Below are 21149 nucleotides of genomic sequence, written 5' to 3'. Positions count from 1 at the left end.
ACTCAATGATTTTTGGTAACTTTAGTGAATTGTACAGGCATTACCACAATCCAGTTTTTTTTTTTAAACTTTTTTTAACCTTTTTTTTTTTTTGCACCACCACACCCAGCTAAACCACAATCTAGTTTTAGAACATTTTTATTACCCCAGTAAGATAACCTCATACCTTTTTAATGTTCATCATCATTCCCGGCAGTACCTCTGTCGTGAAAAATGAGATTGTAAGGCATGTTCCACTTTCTTCAGAGAGGTGAATATTAGAGCAGATTGTTCTTGAGTTCTGGTGCTGAGAGAGTATGAGTCCTAATCCCAGCTCAATTTAGTAGTAGCGAGTTTATTCAATCACTCGGGACTTCAGTTGTTCGCCTAAAAAATGTGATTAATAATAGTTATCCTGCGGGGTTGTTCAGATGATTAGAGAGAAGATATGTGAAGAGCCTGCCACATAGTAGATGTTCAGTGAAATCATGAAATTATTTCATTGCAAATACACAGATGCTTGTAAACAATAGGAACTGATTGGATGCAGAGACTGAATGTTGAGGTCTATTATTTTACTGTTTTGTAATTTAATCAGCAGAATAGGGTAGGAAGGAGGAGAAAATACAATTTATTTGTAATAGATATTGGCTGCTTTAAAAAATCAAATGCGTTTAAAAAAATTCCTTTTGATTTACACCGCTCAATTTTTCCCTCTTAAAACTACACAGAGATTTTCTTTCTAAAGAGCTTTTCCAAATGGCTTGACTCCCCTGACCTCCCCCCAGCCTACCTCAACCCTGTCTTCTACAGTTTTTTTCATGCTTTCTTCTGAAATGGATTTGAGAAAATATGACCCTGACTTCAGCTTTTCAGAGCCCGGTAGTGATTTTCTCTTCTGGTCTGAAATTTAAGACCCATAAAATGCAGTTGCCATTTCCTGTGATGTTCCGCTTCTGTGTTCCGATTTCACATTTATCGCCATATGAGTCAAGATCACAATAAGTTGCTCCATTGCCCTGTTATTGATGAAGTGCCATCCATTCAGCTGCTGGCCGGATGCCGGTTGCTAAGTACCTGAAAAACTAAACGTGGCCACTAGGGAGTGCCGCTGTCCCAGAGTACCGACCCGGGTACCCATTTGTGAAGGAAGAGAGCACCAGGAAGGGCTGCCCCAGCATCTCCCATCTTCCTCCCGAGGGACCCTGCAGGTGAGGAGCACCATAGGTCTAAGCTCTTCCACCTTAGCCAATCCCCACGCTGGGACAGCTTCCCAAGTGGGCAGGGAATGAATCAGAGCTCTCTGCCACTTTGAATTTTGGGATCCCTACATGGCTTCTTCTGGGGAAGGGTTTTTTAAATGGCTTTACCAGAATCACTAAATGATGCTTGCTAAAGATACAGATTCTTGAATTTCATTCTCCAAACAAAGTGAACCAGAATCTCTGAGGATGAAGTTCAGAAGTCTCTATTCCCAACACTTGTTCCAGATGACCTCAGTGTACATTAACGTTAGGACCTTGAAAAGGCAGGCCATTTCTGAAAATGCTCCTTTTATCATCTGTTCCCTTCTAAACCAAATCCAAAATCAACCGGAGGTCTTTGGAGCCACTGGAATATGCCCTCCCTGGAGTCTCTGAGTTCACTGTGAACCTCTTTCTGGGGAGGGTAGTGGTTCCATCTTTGTCAGCCAGCATTCCGGGACCCTCAAGGACGTCTTTAAATTTCAGAAGTGGAACTTCAGAAAAAGCAGTGTTGAAAGAATCATTTATGTTAATTAGAAGATGTAAATAATCTCTTTAAAAAATGTTTTTTTGAGATGGAGTCTTGCTGGAGTGCAATGGCACGATCTCGGCTCACTGCAACATCCGCCTCCCAGGATCAAGTGATTCTCCTGTTTCAGCCTCCCAAGGAGCTGGGATTACAGACACCTGCCACCACACCTGGCTAGTTTTTGTATCTCTAGAGGGGGTTTCACCATGCTGGCCTCGCTGATCTCAAACTCCTGACCTTAGGCAATCCACTTGCCTCCACCTCCCAGAGTTCTGGGATTATAGGTGTGAGCCACCATGCCTGGCCGAGAAGATGTAAATAATCTCTTTTGAAGAAATGGACTTTGTGTTGGTTTTCTAGTGCTGCTGTAACAAATGCTGGCAAACTGGGTGGCCTAGAACAGACATTCATTGTCTTGAAGTTGTGGAGGCCAAAAGTCAGAAATCAAGGTGTCAGTGGGACCATGCTCTCCTGAAGGCACTGGGAAAGAGTCTGTTTCACACTTTCCTCTTAGCTTCTGGGGTTGCCCACAATCTTGGCATTTCTTGGTTCATGGCCATATTTCTCTAATCTCTGCCTCTGTTGACACATGGCATTCTTCTCCTGGGTGTCATTTTCATCTTCTCTTTTTGTAACACAGCTGTCATGACCCTAATGACTCATCTTAGCATCTGCAAAGACCTTATTTCCAAATAAGTTGGGTGGCACATCTTTTTGGGAGATAGCATTGAAGCTGTAACAGCTCTATTGTTTCCTAGAAGTGATCTATCATCCTTTTAAGTCTCCAAACCCACAGAGTAGCAAGGAAACCCAAATTTAGTCTGGTCCAATAAATTCAGTCCAATCCAGTAATTTAAATAGTCTATTCCTTCTCCACAGGCATGACTTGGATCCATGCCCAGTCTTTCTTATTTCCTCCCCCATTTCTTTATATCTCCACAAAATGAAAGCTAGAGGTTTAGGGGGCTGGGCTTCTATGACTTCATGGTTGTAGAGGAAGGGGCTGACTCACTCTGTCCCTGGATCCTGGCTGGTCTCTGCTGTAGGATGACAGCTCAGTCTGCTCTGGAAATCATTTCCACTGAAGAGAGACTGGTCTCATTTAACATTTTGCGAATATATGCTAGTATCTTCCTCTGGAGTCCCTGGATCTTGGCCATTAGTCTCTGAAATTTAGAAATCTTTTTTTCATCCCAAGGACTGGCTTTCAGGTTATTATTTTATAAAAGGAACCAGGAAAATCAGCTTTGAGATACAACATTGATCAATGACCTCTTTGTTTCTGTCAGCAGTCAACCTTTTCTTCTGGAGGAAATGACCCTCATGGCGTAGTTTTCTGTTTGCATGAGAACAAGACATAAGGGCAAATACAAACCATGTGGCCTATTAGTTAGCTTCTGCTGTGTAACAAACCACCTCAGAGCTCAGTGGCTTAAGCAGAGAGTGGCGAACTATGACCTACAGCATGCTTTTGTACCACCCACAAGCTGAGAATGGTTTTACATGTTTATATCATAAAAAAACAAAATAAGACATACAACAGAGACCATATCAAATAATTAGTAAGTCTAAAATATTTCCTATTTGGTCCTTGATATCAAAAGTTTGCTTACCCTGGCTTAAAACAAAAAGCATTTCTTATTGCATGCAAGTCTCTGGGTTCTTTAGCTCCTGGATGATCTCATTCATGCATCTAAGGCCAGCTGTGGATCAGGCAGGGAGCTTGGATAATCTTGGCTGGCTTTTCTCACGTGTTTAGAGGTTGGCTGGCTGTAGGTTGATCTAGGATGGCCTTGGCTGAGGTAAATGAGCTCTTGTCTCTGAGCTCTCTCACTAGCTCCCAGGCTAGCCTAGCCTTGTTAACAGAGTGGAGGTAGCATTCCAAAAGAGAGCAGAAAGGAGCAAGTTCTCTGAGGTCAGACTTGGATTTCACACACCTTCACTTTTGCCACATTGTATTGACCAGTGATCCTAGCCCAGATCTCAGAGTGGGCAAGTAGACTCTTATCTCTTGAAAGGAGGAGCTGCAAAGTCACATGATAAAGAATGTGGGTGTGTGGAGTGGTGAGGAATTGAGGTCATTTTTAGTATCAGTCTGCCTCATATGGGTAATTTTCTAAACATTACCCCAGTAGCAAAAAGGAGAATTTTATTCATCTGTTAATATTTCCTCCAAATACTCCTTATGATTTTAAAACCCACCTGTATAGAAGTAATTTTGAAGTGATTTAGAGCACAGTAGGAACTTCTGTGCCTTCTTAATAGAACTTTTAGGTTCTAAAACCTTAGGGTTAAGATTTTAAAAGTTTTGCACTAAAGTTGTTTCCTTTTTTCCTTCAGTAACATTTTCTCTTCTCATTTCCAGATTTCCCCACTGGAAGACATGTTAGCTTTATTTTGTCAGTTTTAAAATTAACCATAGTTATCATATTTTCCTGTCCCTTCACTTTATAACTTCTGAAATCTGAGGTGGTTTAGGGAACCCTTGAGAGGCGACCCCCAATACCCACCTATCTCGTCTCCTGTGAAGTTGTTGTTGGCACTTCTCAGGAAATTTGTTTTTTTTTTTTGTTTTTTTTTTTAACTTCCACATTGGTGCCCAGGAGAACTATCTCAAATTTCGTCCCAGCCAACTTCAAGATGAGTTTGCCACCAAACTTCCCTTAACCCAGTCTCCAAATCCTGTGACTTATTTTCCCTTTGCTGGGAGCCCCATGACTTTTGCTTGATGCTGTTTTAAGAGAGGGAAATGAAAGCAAACCCCAAAGATCCAAGTCATTGACTCTTGAAGCCCAAAGGAATGTCCGGTGTTTCTCTGATACACTGCACTCTATTGTCTTTAAGAAGTGACCGGCCACCTCTTCCTGGCTGTCTCCCATGTCAAGGAGCTCACTACATATGAAAGAAGACAGTTTTGGCCAGTGTAGACTCTGCGTATAGCTCCAAGATACCTTAAGAAATATCTAGGCCATGGTAGCCACAGATTTTTACAGCATGACTTAGGGGCCAGCATCTAGTTGTCAAAATAAGAAATCCAAGCAAATGCAGGGCCTGCTGAGGGAATGGTGCCTGGCTCCCACTCTGCTGGAAAAATGCTGTGCCCTTGGGCATTCTTTCCAAATTCCAGTTGTAAAAATCAAGGCCTTTTCAAAACTCTAAAAATGAGGCCTGGAATCTAAATTCCTTGGTGGCTTCCCTAAAGGGCTGGTGGCTAGTAGAAGGCAAGTGGGTATGCTGAGGACAGACACCTGTGTTTGTTTGGCCACCTGTATCCTGTTGCAGGAGGGAGAGGCTGGGGCTGGGGGAAGGAGAAAGCTTGGTTCACTGAGGAGCCTGTGCACATGGAGTGGGCTACCCCAAATTGTGTGGGGCCTGGTGGATGTGAAAACATTTTTTCAAGGTGGTTGTATGTGACGCATTGCAAATTACCAATCCAATGTGCCAACGTCCAATCTCCTCTTCTTTTTTATGAACAGAATTCCCTTTTTGTTGGGGGAAGCTCTGGGCCTAGCTAAGCATGATCGCTGTCTCAGACTCCCTCGCAGCTGACGGTGGCCTTGTAATAAAGCTTGGGCTGATGAGATGTGAGAGGACGTCTGCTGGGAATTTGGGGGAAAGCTTTTGCTTTCGTCTTACAGGTTCTGCCCCCTTTTCCTTTCCTCTGACTTCTTCTTTCCGCCTGTCATGTGGATGTGAGACCAGGAGATGCAGCGTCTCTATGGCAACAGGCATGGATGGAAGTCTACACCATAGGGATTTACTCCCTGGGAAGCTGCACCAGCTCGGGACTGCATTCCTGGGCTTCTGTTGTGTGGAAAATAAGCCCCCAGTGTTTAAGAAACATTGGTTAAGTTTTTCTGTTACTTTTGGTCCAGCACAGTTCTTACTGATTGTCCTAGTTCATTTTGTGCTGCTAGAACAGACTACCTGAGACTGGGTAATTTATAATAAATATAAATCTATTTTCTCACAGTTTTAGAGGCTGGGAAGTTCAATATCAAGGTGCCAGCATCTGGCAATGGCCTTCTGGCCACCTTGTCTCATCGCAGAGGCAGGAGAGCAGAGAGAGAGCCACTCTAAAAAGCCTTTTAATTAAGGCGTTAAACCCACCCTGAGGGTGGAACCCTCATGGCCTAATCACTTCTTAAAGGGCCCACTTCCCAGTACTCTTACACAGGCAGTTAAATTTCAACATGAGTTTTGGAGGAGACAAACATTCAAACCGTAACACATAGTGTATGTAGAGCATACACTATGCAACATGGCTGCTTCTTCTTTTTTTATTTCTTTTTGAGTTAGAGTCTCACTGTGTTGCTCAGGCTGGAGTGTAGCGGTGCAATCCTCAGTAACTGCAGCCTCAGTCTCCAAGGCTGATTCTCCCCACTAAGCCTCCTGTGTAGCTGGGACTACAGGCAAGTGTCACAATATCCAGCTATTTTTGTTGTTGTTGTAGAGACAGCATCTCTGTGTGTTGCCCAGGCTGATTTCAAATCCCCGGGCTCAAGTGATTCTCCCACCCTGGCCTCCCGAAGTGCTGGGATTACAGACATGAGCCACTGCATTTGACCCAACCTGGCTTTTTGAATGCTCTTGACTCTTTGCTTGATACCCAAGACTAAAGTGTTGACATCATGTCTGAGTGACTTGAGAGGTAGACTTTTTTCTTTTTTGTTTTTTTTTTTCCTGTGCAAGTGGTAGTTAAAACAAATGAGGGATGTTGTGTCTGTGAAATCTCAGACCTGGGAGACATCATCTGGACTGAGTGAGCCGTGAGTTGGCATGTGGGTCTGGGGCCTGCTGATCAGCATGGTATGAAAGATTGGTGGGAAATTAGGGTGCTCTGTGCTACTCTGTGTCAGGTGACCCCCACCCCTTGTCTCTCATCTACACCAGCAGTTCATGTCCCATGTGGGTGAGAAGGTAGAAGAAGCTGCATCCTTGGGTAGCTGCTGGGTTTCTCATGAGCTGGGAATGCTGCACCTGCTGTATCTCCAGTTCTGTGGCCTTCCATAAGGCTAAGGCAACATGGGAGAAGATAAAAACTTATTTGCGTCTTGTGAGCCTGCTTGCCAACCCAGACCCATAGCAACTTCTGTGCCAGACCCAAAAGATTTTATCCACACTACTTAGCAACATTTTATTCTCCTGTCTACAATAATTATTTTCTAACCCTTGTATATGATCTCTTTGTATTGCCTCAAATATGTATATATTTTATATACACATATGTTATGGATTCAGCTATAAATAATTTCAATAAATACAACTAAATTTCTTATCAATGGCAATGGTTGCCTCTTAGAACCTCAAATTCCAGTCTCCAGGAGGAGTTGACGGTCACTCTCTCTGCAGTGGGCTGAGAGGTAGCTCTGAGGAATGAAAAGAGCATGGGCTTTGAAATCAGAGAAACCTGACGTGAAATCCACATGCTACCACTAGGCTGAGAGCTCTTGGGGGATTTGTTCACCTTCCTGAGCCTCAGTTACCGATTTGTATATTGAGAGTAAGTCTGTGCAGAATACATGAGATAATATAGATACAATGTCAAACCTCATCCCGACCAGGCCCAGCTACAGCCTCCCCACATTATTAGTTTCCAACCTTCTTCTGAGTCTGTAACAACAGCAATAACAACGTCTGTGTCATGCTTTTCCTCTTACAGTGCAGTGGGGTTGAATGCATGAAGTCAGACTACTAGGTTCGAAGTCAGAGCACTAGGTTTGAAGCCTTCTTCTGGAACTCAGGAGCTGAGTGACTTTGGGCAATTGCTTGACCTTCTTCATGGCTCATTGGCTTCGTCTGTAAATTGCCATGGTAACAGAGATGCTTCAGAGGATTGTTGTGAATTTTACGGAAGGTGAAGGTAGAGTGTTTTGCACAGCACCTGGCACATAATTAGGGCTCAGGTTTTGTTCCCTGGTGAGTAGCACTCATGGTTGACAGAGCTGGGGCTCAGAGCCAGGCCTCCTGACATGGAGCTGTTTCTGTGCTTGGCACTGTGCTTGGCACTAGGACTATGAAGCATGAGTGAGATGCAGCTTCCACTAATGAGTTCAAGAAGCTCAGGGTCTGCAATGGGTGTTCAGGAATTGAGAATACTGAGGTAGATTTGCAGTTCATTAACCAGCCATCCTTCTCCCCAAGCCGCTTGGATATTACTCTCCCTAAGAGCAGGGATGGTACCCCTGAACATGAGTAGGTGGCTGCCTATGGCCAGGTGGTAAAAGCCAGAGGCAAATCCCGCATCTCTGTCGCATCCATTGTGTTCTTGTGAGGTGCTTTCCCTCACAGATTTATGTAACTTGTCACCACAGTCACGTCTGTGTGTTTTGTTGATGCCATTTAAATTCTGTTACTATTTAATACCAAGAACATCTAAAAAGAACATTTTGAGGGACTTGAAAAATCCAATTGGTCTCTTGGTAATTTGATTTGTAGGAAATAGGAGAAGATAGTGTTCTGAATAGAGTGCTTTTAAATGAATCATCATTGCTTTCTTGTACAGGCAATGGATGGGCTGAGATTGGGAGCCCTGTTAATCTTTTATTAGGTGGGAGATGCAGTCTGCACTGGTTAGGAAAGGCTCAGCTGTGTGGCAGAAAACCCAAAATAACAGTGGCTTAGACAAGATGGATGCTGTTTGTTTTTCAGGGGAAAGAAGTGTAGTGGAGACGTTCATAGCTGCCAGGTGGCTTTGCAGAATCCCCAGGAGCCAGACTTCTCCCATCTCCTTATTCTGCCATCCTTAGAACATGGTTTCCTCCTTATGGGCCACCCAGATGTCACCATACACCTGCAACACAATCACAAGAAGGAGGGGGTGATAGGGAGAGCATTCTTCTTTCAAGGCATTTCCCAGGAGTCCTACGTCACAAGTTTGCTTTCATACTATTGGCCAGCACTTACTCACATGGCCACATTTAGCTGCAAGGAAGACTGGGAAATTTGTTCTTTATTCCAGGTACCTAGGTACCCAGTTCAAACAGGGTTCTATTAGCAGGGAAGGAGGCAATAATGGATATTGGGGCATTATTGTGTGTTGCAGGCTTTGCAACACATTTTTTGGAGACCCAAGTACATCCCCTTCTCTGTCAGGGAAAGTTGATTTGTTTGGAGGTTACATCAGGGACATCCCTACTGTAGATGGGACTGCACAGTAAGACACATGAGACTAGTGAAAAAACCCAGAGGATTGTGAAGTACGTTTAAAGACAGAGTTGAAGAACCCTTGGAAATCATCTAGGGCTGTAGGTCAACTCTCTCATTCTACATAAGAAGCTGCTGGGGACTGACTTCCTTGCTATGTCAAGATAGTCAAATCCACACTTAGGGTTGGTGATTCAGTAGAATGATTCACAGAACTCAGAACAAATGTTATACTCCCGGTTACAGTTTACTGGAGTGAAAGGATGCAGATTAAAATCAGCCCAAGAAAAGTGCTCACAGGGCAGAGCGCAGAAAAAAACAAGTCTGAGCTTTTAGTTGTCCTCTCCTTGTGCAGTCATTTGACAGTGTTGAATTTGCCCAGCTACAATGTGTGACAACACACACCAACCAGGGAACTTCACCAAAACCTTGGTGTCCAGGGCTTTCTTGGAGGTCAGGGGGCAGTCACATAACCATAAAGTGCCTAGTGTCTCTCTCATTTGCCCCCCAGAGGTCAAACCGATATAGTGTGGCCCAAGAGTCCATCCATAAATAACACTGTTAGCATAAACTATCTGGTGCAGCCTAAGGCCCCAGGTATACAGAGATACTTTTACCAAGCAGGATATTCCAAGGGCTCAGAGATGATCTCCCAGGAGCTGGTCAAGGGCCAGTCCTGAAGAGCTTCAAAATGTGTGGGGTTTGGGCAATGCAGGTCTGCTGAGGCAACCCTTTACTGCACGCTTGTCCAAAGTCACAACTCTGTGGCAGAGCAGGTCCAGAATGTCCACCTCCCCATCTCCCTGGAAGCCATTGAGAACAACTGGAATGAGTTACCTCACCATGGCAGAATAAGCTCATCTCCTGACCCTCATCCAGTACAGCAACGGGGGTAAAAGCATGATTTGGGACACACTCCTCCTTTCAAATGGGCTCTAACACCTAGGGCTGGCCCCCCGACTTAAAAAAGGCTTCATAACCTCTCAACGTCTCAGGTCACTCCTCTGGAACTATGAAGAAGATAGTATTATCATCTACTCACAGCATTGCTGTGAGGGCTAAAGAAGTTATAAACATAAGGCTCTTAGAACAGTGCATGGTATATTATATGTGCTCAGTAAGTGAAAATATCATTAACGTTATTCTTCACATGACGTTGCTGTTCCTCAAAGCCTCTTCTTAAGGGGAAAGTCAGCTCCCAGCAGCAAGCTGCCGAGGAAATTCTCGGATCCTCTGCAACACTGAACACTGAAGTCTGATCTATACTTGGCATTGCCCATATGCAAAGTTCCCTCAACCATTCGCTCTAAGCTGGTTTTCTGTAAGGTAAAGCTGCTCTGTGTAAATTTATTTTCATCTGCTTTTAAGGTGGGTGCTCTCTGATCTTTTCTCATCTGCCTTTCCTCTGGAGTGATTCTCTGTAATGCTTCAGAGTTCTGTTGTTCCTTCAGAGAAAGAATTCCCAATTTGTTTCTGTTGCTTTTTTGGTCAAATTCAGCCCTAAAAGGAGTGAAGGATTCCAGGATTCCTTTCCCTTATTTGTCACCATCAAGCTGTGCAGTTTTGGAAAAGTCACTTAATTTCTCGGGGCTTCAGTCTTCATCTCTAAATTGAGAAGAAAAGAAGAGAAAGCTGCTCAGATTCTTCCCATCTCTATGCTGACATGCTGAATGTGGATATTTAATCTGTGTCTCAGGCCATTAAGTTGTTGCAATTATGCATCCATAGTGTGTGTGTGTGTGTGTGTGTGTGTGTGTGTGTGTGTGTTCCCATGTGTGGGCTTGGGGTAGCTGGAAGATGGGGAAGCAGCAACATAAAACCTGGGGGAAAATGCATTAAGTGAATTGCATTTTTTCCCCCCAGGTTTTATGTTGCTGAGCAATCCTGAATCATAAGCCTGACAAAGAGGAGACTGTTTGTATTTGGGGTAAAAAACCTTCAGCTTCCGCTCTGCCCTCTCTCAGCACGCTGTAAATGCCAAAGCACTTGGAAGGGCTGAAGGAGAGAATATTTAACATTTTGGAAGCTTTGGAGTTGCCTTGGGACAAAGATCTTAAAGTTGATCTCTACCCATCTACTCTTCTAAGAATGCAAGATTGAGCAAGGGCCAGGACTCTGGACTTCTAAAGAATGTGCTGGGTGGTGTTTATGAAGAGGCAGACTCCAGGAAGGGGAAGACGTTATCCCGGTTGGTCCCTTCCCTTCTCCTTCCCCTCTCTAGAGGCTGTTCTCTTTGGAACCTTGCCCCCCACCTTCACCCTGATGGCTTCCTGCTGTCTCTGGTCCTAACATTCTAGAGGCAATGTCACCCAGCACTACTGAGCAGGCAAGAAGAGCCAGCAAAAGAACTTGCTGTCTTAGTCATCCTGCTCAGCCTGCCAAGCAGGTATCTTCTCTCAATCTTCTTTTTAAAGCTATTTAAAAAAGGAAACAGACGCTCCCTGTGAAGCCTGAATAGCAGCATTTCTATCATCTGTCGTCATGACATGGGCTGACAGGAGAGCAGCCCCGGCAATGGGGCTGACAGTTTGATGGGCTTAATTTCGGTGCAAGGAGACTCTGCAAAGCGGCAGCTGCCAGGCGTACACCACTGGTGGCTGAGGAGGGAGAAGGGAAACAGGCAGGTGCAAGGGACCTAACGACGCAGCTGGTCATGACAACAGCCCAACGTGGCTGTCACGATGAGTGCTTTGCCCGGCATTATTGTCGCTGCGCTCAGGTTCTCAATGGACTTACTCGGCATCCACCCACCTCGTTCTTCTTCCTCTGGAGGAGGCCAGTTTTTGTCTCTGTCTAGAAAATAGAGGCAGAGATCAAATAAATTGCAGTGAGATGAGGAAGTTGATCAAGTGGGTAAAGGATCCTGCAATCACTGTTCTTGGTCCTGGGTGCAAATCGCTCTGTGAATCAGAGCGAGATGGACATTCTTTTGCATCATTTCCCCCTCCACTCTTAACCCCGTTTGCAGTTCTCATATGAGGTTCCAATGCACACAACAGAGAATTATTGCCAAGAGAAATAAAATACAAAAACAAGGCACAAATCCTTCCTCCAGGCTCTGTGTTTCCATGCTCCTGTGCCTCTCCCCACAGTGAGATCTAACTTGCAAGAGATGGGATCAACCAACAGCCCCCTGCTCTTCTCTGCTTCCACAGGCAGGCTTCCTATTTTGTTCCCTTCTGAGCCTTGTGGACTGGGAGGCATCATTTTTCATTCCACTAACATTAGGTGGTGCTGCATGCTAGACATGTGCTAAGTGTGTGTGTGTGTGTGTGTGTGTGGGTGTGTGTGTTCCCATGTGTGGGCTTGAGGTAGCTGGAAGATAGGGAAGCAGCAGGGATTCAGCTAATGCGTTTTCCCAGGTTTTATGTTGCTGAGCAATCCTGAATCGTAAGCCCTTCAGGACTGGAACATGTGATAAGGAAGACTAATATGCAAAGAGGTGATCTTTGGAAAGGCAGATTAAAGACCACCTTTTGATGCCATTTTGCACACCCAAGATTGGTCTTTAAAAGACCGACTATATTAAGTAGTCTTGAGGATGTAAAGCAACCAGATCTCTTATATACTGCTGGTGGGAGGGAAAATTCATATAAGTACTTGGAAAATAATTTTGCATTACTTAATAAGGAGGAATACGCATAAATGCTATGGCAGGGCAATTCTGTCATTAGGTTGACACCTAGGAGTCCTTCTTTCACAAGGACTCACAAAAACAGTGTTTAAACAGTAAAACACTGGAAACAACATAAATGTTCATTAGGAATAGAATGAACGTTTTAGAATACTATACAGCAGTGAGAATGAATGCACTATGATTACTACTGCTCACACTGGCATGCATGAATATCACTAACAAATTATAGAACAAGAGAAGCAAGCCACAAAAGAATATATTGAACATGACTTTGTTTATATAAAGATCATAACTGACAAAATTAAGCTACTTATATTGTAAACTTTCTGTTAGTGTGTGTGTGTGTGTGTGTGTGTGTGTGCATGGAAGATGGAGTCTTGCTCTGTCGCCCAGGCTGGAGTGCATTGGCATGATCTCGGCTCACTGTAACCTTCACCTACCAGGTTCAAACGATTCTTGTGCCTCAGCCTCCCAAGTAGCTGGGATTACAGACGCACACCACCATGCCTGGCTAATTTTTGTGTTTTTAGTAGAGGCAGGATTTTACCATGTTGGCCAGGCAGGTCTTAAACTCCTGGCCTCAAGTGATCCTCCCGTCTCAGCCTCCCAAAGTGCTGGGATTACAGGCATGAGCCACTGTGCCCATCCAGTAAACATATTTTTAAAAACAGTGAGAAAATGTCAACCATAAAACACAGGGAGCGCTTGCTTCTAGGGGCAGGGGAGATTCCGGAGGAGCACAGTCAGAAAGGATCTATGGCTTAGCCTTGCACTTGCCATTTCCTGCTTATGGAAGGTTCATGATATTCAGATTTTTCCCCTTAATTAAAAAATTATTGATATATAATTGGAATAAAGTAAGCTTCCTATACTTAGAGCACAATTTGGGAAGTTTTGACATAGGCACATATGATACTGTACAGGTCATCCACAACAGTTTCTTCCTGCCTTTTGTAATCTCCACTCCCATCTGCTCCTTGTCACCTGCGCCCTTCCCTAAGGTGCTCAGTGCATTGATCTAACTTCCGTGTCTGTAAGTTTGCATTTTCAGGAATTGTATCTAAATGGCAACATACAATATTTCCTTTTATCTGTTTCTTTTATTCAGCATAATTATTGTGAGAATTATTCATGTTGCAGCATGTATCAATAGTTCATTTGTTTTATGTTTGAGTAGTATTCTAGTGTACGTTATAACACAACTTGTTTACCCATTCACTTGCTGATGGACATATGGGTTGTTTCTGGTTTGTGGCTATTACAATAAAGCTGCTGTGAATATCACATACAAGGCTTTGCACTGACATATGCTTCCATTTCTCCTGGGTAAATACATAGAAATGGAATGGCTGGATCCTGTGTTGAAATTTTTAAGCTACTGCTTAACTTTTCCAAAATGATTGTACCATTTTTATATTCCTACAAATGGTGTATGAGAATTCTGGTTCTTTCTACATCCTGCTCAATACTTGATACGGTCAGATGTGTTCATTTTTAGCTATTATAATAGGTGTGTAGTGGTATTTCATTATAGTTTTGATTTGCATTTCCTAAATGACTATTGATCTTGAGCATCTTTTCTGTCTGTCTCCTTTTTTTTTTCTTTTGAGACAAGGTCTCACTCTGTCACTCTGTCACCCAGGCAAGAGTGCAATGGCATGATCTCAGCTCACTGCAACCTCTGCCTCCTGGGTTCAAGTGATTCTTGTGCCTCAGCCTCCTGAGGAGCTGGGATTACAGGAGTGCGCCACTATACTGGTAATTTTTGTAATTTTAGTAGAGAGGGGGTTTCACCGTGTTGGCCAGGCTGGTCTCAAATCCCTGACCTCAGGTGATCCACCTGCTTCAGTCTCCCAAATTTTCTGTCTTCTTTGATGAAGCATATATTCAAATCTTCACTCAATTTTTAATATATTTGTTGTTTTATTATTATTGAGTTTTGAGAGTTCTTATATACTCTGAATTTTTATGTACTGCAACTTGCGAATATTTTCTCTTCACAATGTTTTACGAAGAACAGCAATTTTAAATTTTGATGATGACCAACTTATCAATTTGCTTTTTAAGAGCACGTTTTTAGACCCTTATCTAAGAAAAATTAACTGAAAAATGTATCACAGGTCTATGTAAAATTTAACTATGATGGTTTTAAAATTTATTTATATTTTGTTCTGTTTGTTTTTGCCCATATGCATCCAATTTTGGATTTTCTAGGACCATTTGTTGAAGTGATTAATTTTTTTTTTTCATTTTTGCAACTTTGCTGCAAATCAATTGTCCATAAAGGTGTGAGTTTACTTCTGGACTCTATTCCATTGATTTCTTTGTCTATCATTATGTCAATATTATATTATGTTGTTGTCTGTGGCTGTAATAATCTTGAAATCAGGCAGTGTTATCCCTCCAACTTGGTTGTTCTTTTTCAAGCTTGTTTTAGCTATTCTAGATCTTTTGCCTTCCCATATGAATTTTAGGTTTAATTTCTTAAGGGTTGAGTACAAAATGCCAAAGTTTCTTTTACAATAGTCTTCTAATGATGCTGGTTAGGGAGTGAGGAGCTTGAGCGAAGAACAGTGATAGGGACAGAAAGATTTCCAGCACTAGTAGGTATGAGGTACAATGGCATCAGCATCTGGGACAGCCTGATGCTGTCAACTTTTGATTAATGGGAGGAAGGCCAAACCCGCTTCCAGCCTGGGCCGGCACAGCCAGTGGCGTTCACCCATGAAATGCTGGGAAGTTCTCCATGCATCCAGTAACCCAGGCACTGAACGGCACCTTGTCCTGAATACTGTCCTGAATATTCTCTCTGCTGGGGTGGTGACAAAACACCGAGAGTCAGATAGAGCCAGAAAGCGGATCCCAATCTCCACCTCCAGATTCTTGAGGGCCTTCTTCCTGGCCATATCTCATGTGAGAATATTATGAAAAACGAAGTGGAAAGGAATCTGTCCCCAAAGCATGAGGGACTCCGCAGGCCCACCTTCTCTCCTCCTCTATCAGTATCCTTAGAGAGCTGGATGAAGTTTAAAGCTCCTTGCATTCCTTCAAGGACACAGGTGGAGTCACACATTGGCACTGAGTGTCAGAGAGCTCAAGGGGGCATATGTGGTTGATAGGTGTCCTCTTTTGGCTGTCTCACATCCAAGTCCCCCTCCTTTTTGTGTGGCTTCGTGTCCTGTTGGAGCAATTTGCTATTGTGCATCATCTTGGTGGGTGGACAGTTCCTGGTGATAGCCACCCCTGGCGCCCACCACCATGAAAGCTGATGGAGGCCAGATCCTTTGTCCATCTATTTTGTTGGACATGTAGGCACATGTCCTAAGCTTGGCCGGGTGGACACTGGCTCCTGGGACATTAAACCTGAAGTAAATGAAGTCATGATGAAGGGAATAGTGGTGGTGAGAATCGCGGCAGTGGCAGAGCCTGGACCAGGCCTATCCATTCATGCATGGTGACATTATGGTATCCCTTGTGCAGTGCTTGCTACATAGAAGATGCTTAGGGAATGCTTGGTGAATCAGTGCATGGACGATAATATTATCAACAGATCTCCTTTCTGCTAAACGAAAACGTTATCTAGAATCACAGACTTGCCTTCCTTTCTTATCTAATTCGAACACTTTATTTGGCTGATAAGTAAACAGAGTTCCAGGAAGTCTGAGGAACTTGACGGAAGTTGCCTCCCTGCATCTCGCCACTCCCCTGGCACAGGTCTAAATATGCAGACCTCCAGTTCATTCTTTCAGCTGCTCCATCCGTGTGCTTATAAAAGTATATTTAGATATTAGCCTGTTTAAGTAGACACCCACAGATGTATTTATAGCAGAACCATTGAAAATAGTGACAGTAGAGTATTGCCTCGCCAGCAGCTGAAATGGAAGAAACAGTAATTCGAGGTATTAATTAATAGGACTGCAGCTGGTTAGTAGTCTAGGTGGGTTGTATGTACGGTATTTGTGGGATGCAAAACCCACATTGAGAGGGGCTGCCTTTTCCTATATAAGGGCTCCACAGGGTTGGCTGCAGGACTTGAGAATGTGTGGATTTTGGTATATGAGGGGGTCCTGGAACCAATTTCCCAAGTGTATCTAAAGATGACTGTATTTAGAATTTTTTTCAGATCTCAAAACATTCTTTTTTCTTTCTTCATTTTTCTGATAAGAGTTTGCTTTAAGTTGCCTTTCCTAAGTCACTTAACTGGCGTCTTAGAAGCCAGCCAACACCTCAGCTCTCTGGATGGGACTGCTGGGTTTGTAGGTCCAGGATGGACTTCATCTAGAAACTAGAACTGGAACACAAGTGTGTCGGTTTTCTAAAAACGTGTACACTGAATGCAGATTTGCATCAGCGAATGGAACCTGTTAGACAAAGTCTTTTTTTTTTTTTTTTTTTTTTGAGACAGAGTCTTGCTCTGTTGCCAGGCTAGAATTTAGTGGCCTGATCTTGGCTCACGGCAACCTTTGCCTCCCAGGCTCAAGTGATTCTCCTGCTTCAGCCTCCCAAGTAGTTGGGATTACAGGCTCCCACTACCACGCCCAGCTAATTTTTGTATTTTTAATAGAGACGGGGTTTCACCATGGTGGCTAGGCTGGTCTCAATCTCTTGACCTCGTGATCCACCCACCTAGGCCTTTAGTCCTGGGATTACAGGCCACTGTACCCAGCCCAGAAAAAAGTCTTTATAGACAGTTATTTAAAAAACAGTCTAATGGCCAATGTCCATGTTTGTTACAGTTAAATAGAGACCCTTCAGAAATGCCGAAGCCTATATTTACCCGAGGGCATCGTTGTCAGTGTTAAATAAACAAACCCCATTTTGTTACATCTCCATGAGGTTTGTTGCAGTTTCTGTGTGTTTGGTCATTGATTAGGAGGAGAGAAGCTCAGCTGTTCATCAGGACCTTGGAATCGGTACCTACAAATCTTCAGTGCAAGGATCTTTATTTGGGTCCTTCTAAGAGCAGACCCTGAGACAAGGAATTGGGTTTAAGTGGTTTGTTTGAGAGATGAAATGGGGGAGAGGGTGACAGGTAGAAGGAAGAGGTGTGATTGTGGGTGGTAACGTGGGGAGAGCAGCCAGGATTAAACCCGTCAGGGACCTTTGAGAGAGGGTGGAGAACATACCTTGATGCAGTCCTTGGTGGGGGAGGAAAATGCAGCATCGCTCACCAATCCTTGTCCAGCATTGCTTGAGGGTTGCTCCTGAAGTGTCAACTCCCTGGCATTTTTGTCTGCAGGTGACTGCTGAGGTGGGTCAAGCCACGTGGGTGGGAAACCAATGGCAGACGCTACGCTAAGGAAATGCTATTCCAGCTCTCTGGAGAAAATAGGATCCTTTGTATAGCACTTTACAGTTCTCCCTCTTTAAATATCACCATGACAACCACCACAAAATAGAACACCTAAAGTTAGGAATAATGTAAAATTTCAGGAAATGTGGACTGCAGAAGATTTGCATTTCCATTTGATAAGAGCATTTTACAGGAAAAATTCTAAGGTTCATTCTCTAGCTCTTCATTGTTCACATATTTGTTGTCAGTATCTCTCTCTTCTGTCTTCCTCTCTCTCAATATCTTGCATAATTATAGCGTAATATCAAAACCAGCACATTCAGATTGATACAATCTAGTGGCCTTATTTGGATTTTACTGATTTTACACATGCTTATTTGTGTGTATATGTATATTTAGTTCTAATAATTTTACACCTGTGTAGACTTCTGTGATCACCATCACAGTGAAGACACAGGGCATTTTCACAACAAGGATCCCTTCTGCTATACTTTTATAGCCACAGACATTCATGCCCGCTCCCAGCAACCATTAATCTATCGTCTATTATAATTTCGCCATTTCAAGAATGTCGTGTAAATGCAATCTTACAGCTGCAACCTTTTGGATTTTTTTTCTCTACTCAGCATAACCCTTTGAGATCTATTGAAGTTACTGTGTGTAATCAATAGTTTGTTACTTTTTGCTGTTGAGTAGTATTTCATGGTTTGAATGTAACACAGTTTGTTTAACCATTCACTCACTGAAGGACATTTTCGTTTTTGTTTTTTTTTTTTTAATTTATTTTATTTTTGAGACCAGGTCTTGCTCTGTCACCTGGGCTGGAGTGCAGTGGTGCAATCAGGGCTCACTGCAGCCTTGAACTCTGGGTCAAGCGATCTTTCTGCCTCAACCTCCCAAGTAGCTGGGATCACCTTTATCTGTCACTGCACCCATCTAATTTTCATATTTTTCATAGAGATGGGGTTTCACTATGTTGCCCAGTCTAGTCTTGATCTCCTGGGCTTAAGCAATCTTTTTACTTTGACCTTCCAAAGTGCTTGGATTACAGGTATAAGCCACTGCGTCCAGCTGGTTTCTGTTTGGGATTATTATGAATAAAGCTGTGATGAACACCTCTGTACAGCTTTTTGTGTGGATATAAGTTTCCATTTTTCTGGCATAAATGCCCAAGAGTGTAATTGTTAGGTCATATGTTAAGTGCATATTTAGTTTTCTGAGAAATTGTTATACTCTTTTTCAGAGTGGCTGTGCTGTTGTATTTTCCCACTAGTAAAGTAATGTAAGAGTGATCCTTTTTCTCTGTACCCTTATAAGCATTTTGAGATAGTAATGACCTCTTTTGTTTCAGATGAGGGGGTCAGGAAAATTGTCTTTGCTTTGGATTGAGAATAGTTCTTTTGTTTGTAAACCCTATAGAAAGCTAGCCCCATTCTGGGCCACCTAAAGGATATCTTTTATAATTCTTACTCTTCTGTTTCCTGGCTGTCTCTCTTTTTAACTTGAAATAACAATATATATGATAGGTTTTGATAGATCAGAAAGTTTCCCGTGATGAACTTTCCTCAGGTTAAAAAATAAAGGGCCAGTCCCCAATCTGTAGAGATAAATAAATGACTCACACGTAGTCTGAATCAATGCGGGAAGATAGAATAAGGGAGAAAATGAAGGATGGAAGAAATCTGAGGACAACGATCAAAGAAGTCCATTATTCATAAGATGTGATGAACAACGGAACAATTTGTGAAATAGATGAAACACCCTCAGAATACATGGTAACAAAAGGAAATGCATTTGTAATGATACTGGGCTATGACCTGCTTCAAGGGACCTGTTAGAGTAACATAATTTGGGTTGAAAAGGACATAAGCTACCATCGGTTTAGATGTCATTCATAGCTTTAGAAACGAGGTAACTGATGCCCAGATTAATTAAACTGCTTGTCCAAAGCCACTCTAGCGTCCGAATGCAGACAGGGGCCAGAGCCCCATGCATTGCGCAATCTGGACATTAACAAAAGGGTTTCCAGCTTGACCTGTGCCAGGCATTCTCACATCACACCATGCCTTGCTTTCCTAGGCATGTCACCTGTTCCAAGTTGGAAGCTTCTACGTTGCTCCACTTTGCTGTCTATGCCTGTGAATCTTTAGAGTGGACACCGGAACACGAGTGAAGCATCTTTGTGCAGACCCACCAGTTCCTTGTTTCCAAACGTCCTCTTGTGTTCAGATACATACAAAGACTCAGAGGTAAAAAGAAGAGCTAGCAGTTTAAAAAAACAGATTACCCAGAACAGGTTTTAAAATAGCAAGACTTAAAGGGATTCAATGTTAATTGAATATTGAGTAAGGAAGAGGCAGGGAGTTAATTGAGTGAGTGAGCTTGGGGTTTCGAATAATTTTTTCATGATGTGAAGGAAATTATTACATAGTTGGACGCAGATCAGGGGAGAGAGCGGCTGCATAATCTTTGGAAGCAGTAAATGAAAGCCATTTAGTTTGGTGGGAAAAACATAAGCCTGTTGGTTTGTTTTTCCAGTAACTTTGTAAAATTCTGTTTTAAAAACCCCAGCATTTGAAAAAAATTGTTACAGAAGTTACATGTTATAAAAAAACTTAGAAACTATTGATAAGCAATAAGAATAAAATAAATACCATCCATGATCTTATTATAGATACTGCTGACATTTTAGCTTACATTCTTTTTGTTCTTTTCTGAGAATAGTCATGCATCACTTAATGATAGGAATCCATCCTGAGAAGAGCATTGTTAGGCCAAGTCATCACTGTGTGAACACTGCAGAGTGGACTTGCACCAACCGAGACGGAAGAACCTGCTACCCACCTAGGCTGTTTGGGACAGCCTAGTGCCCCTAGGCTGCAAACCTGGGCAGCACATTACACACTGAATACTGCAGGCAAGCTGAACACAATGGTAAGTATTTATGTATTTAGACATATCTAAACATAGAAAAGGTATAGTAAAAATATGATACAAGGTATAAAAAATGGTATACCTGTATAGGTCACTGACACTGAATGGAGCTGGCAGGACTGGAAGTTGTTCTGGGTGAGTCAGTGAGTGAGTGGGGAGTGAACGTGAAGGCCTGGGACATTACTGTGCACTACTGTAGACTTCATAAACACTGGACACTTAGACTACACTAAATTTATTAAAATATATTTTTAATAATAAATAAGCCTTAGCTTACTGCAACTTTTTAACTCTATGAATGTTTTAATTTTTTAGAAAACTTTTGCCTATTTTGGAATAACACTTAGCTTAAAACACAAACACATTGTACAGCTGTACAGTAATTTT

At 42.8% G+C, this 21149-nt stretch overlaps 1 long non-coding RNA gene across 2 annotated transcripts in view; it reads left to right on the top strand.

Moving 5' to 3' along the window:
* LOC141582978 (uncharacterized) overlaps positions 1–21149 on the top strand; it is a 60815-nt gene that overhangs the window by 36849 nt on the left and 2817 nt on the right. For both annotated transcript variants that reach the window (XR_012515827.1, XR_012515826.1), the window contains exons 2-3: positions 19908–20077; positions 20553–20762. This is a non-coding gene — a long non-coding RNA (uncharacterized LOC141582978). The remainder of the gene's footprint in view (positions 1–19907; positions 20078–20552; positions 20763–21149) is intronic.

Source organism: Saimiri boliviensis, chromosome 2 (genome assembly GCF_048565385.1).
Source record: "Saimiri boliviensis isolate mSaiBol1 chromosome 2, mSaiBol1.pri, whole genome shotgun sequence".
Taxonomy (NCBI): Eukaryota; Metazoa; Chordata; class Mammalia; order Primates; family Cebidae; genus Saimiri; species Saimiri boliviensis.
The sequence above is the reverse complement of the archived record's forward strand: the minus strand, read 5'-3'. Positions and strand labels throughout refer to the sequence as shown.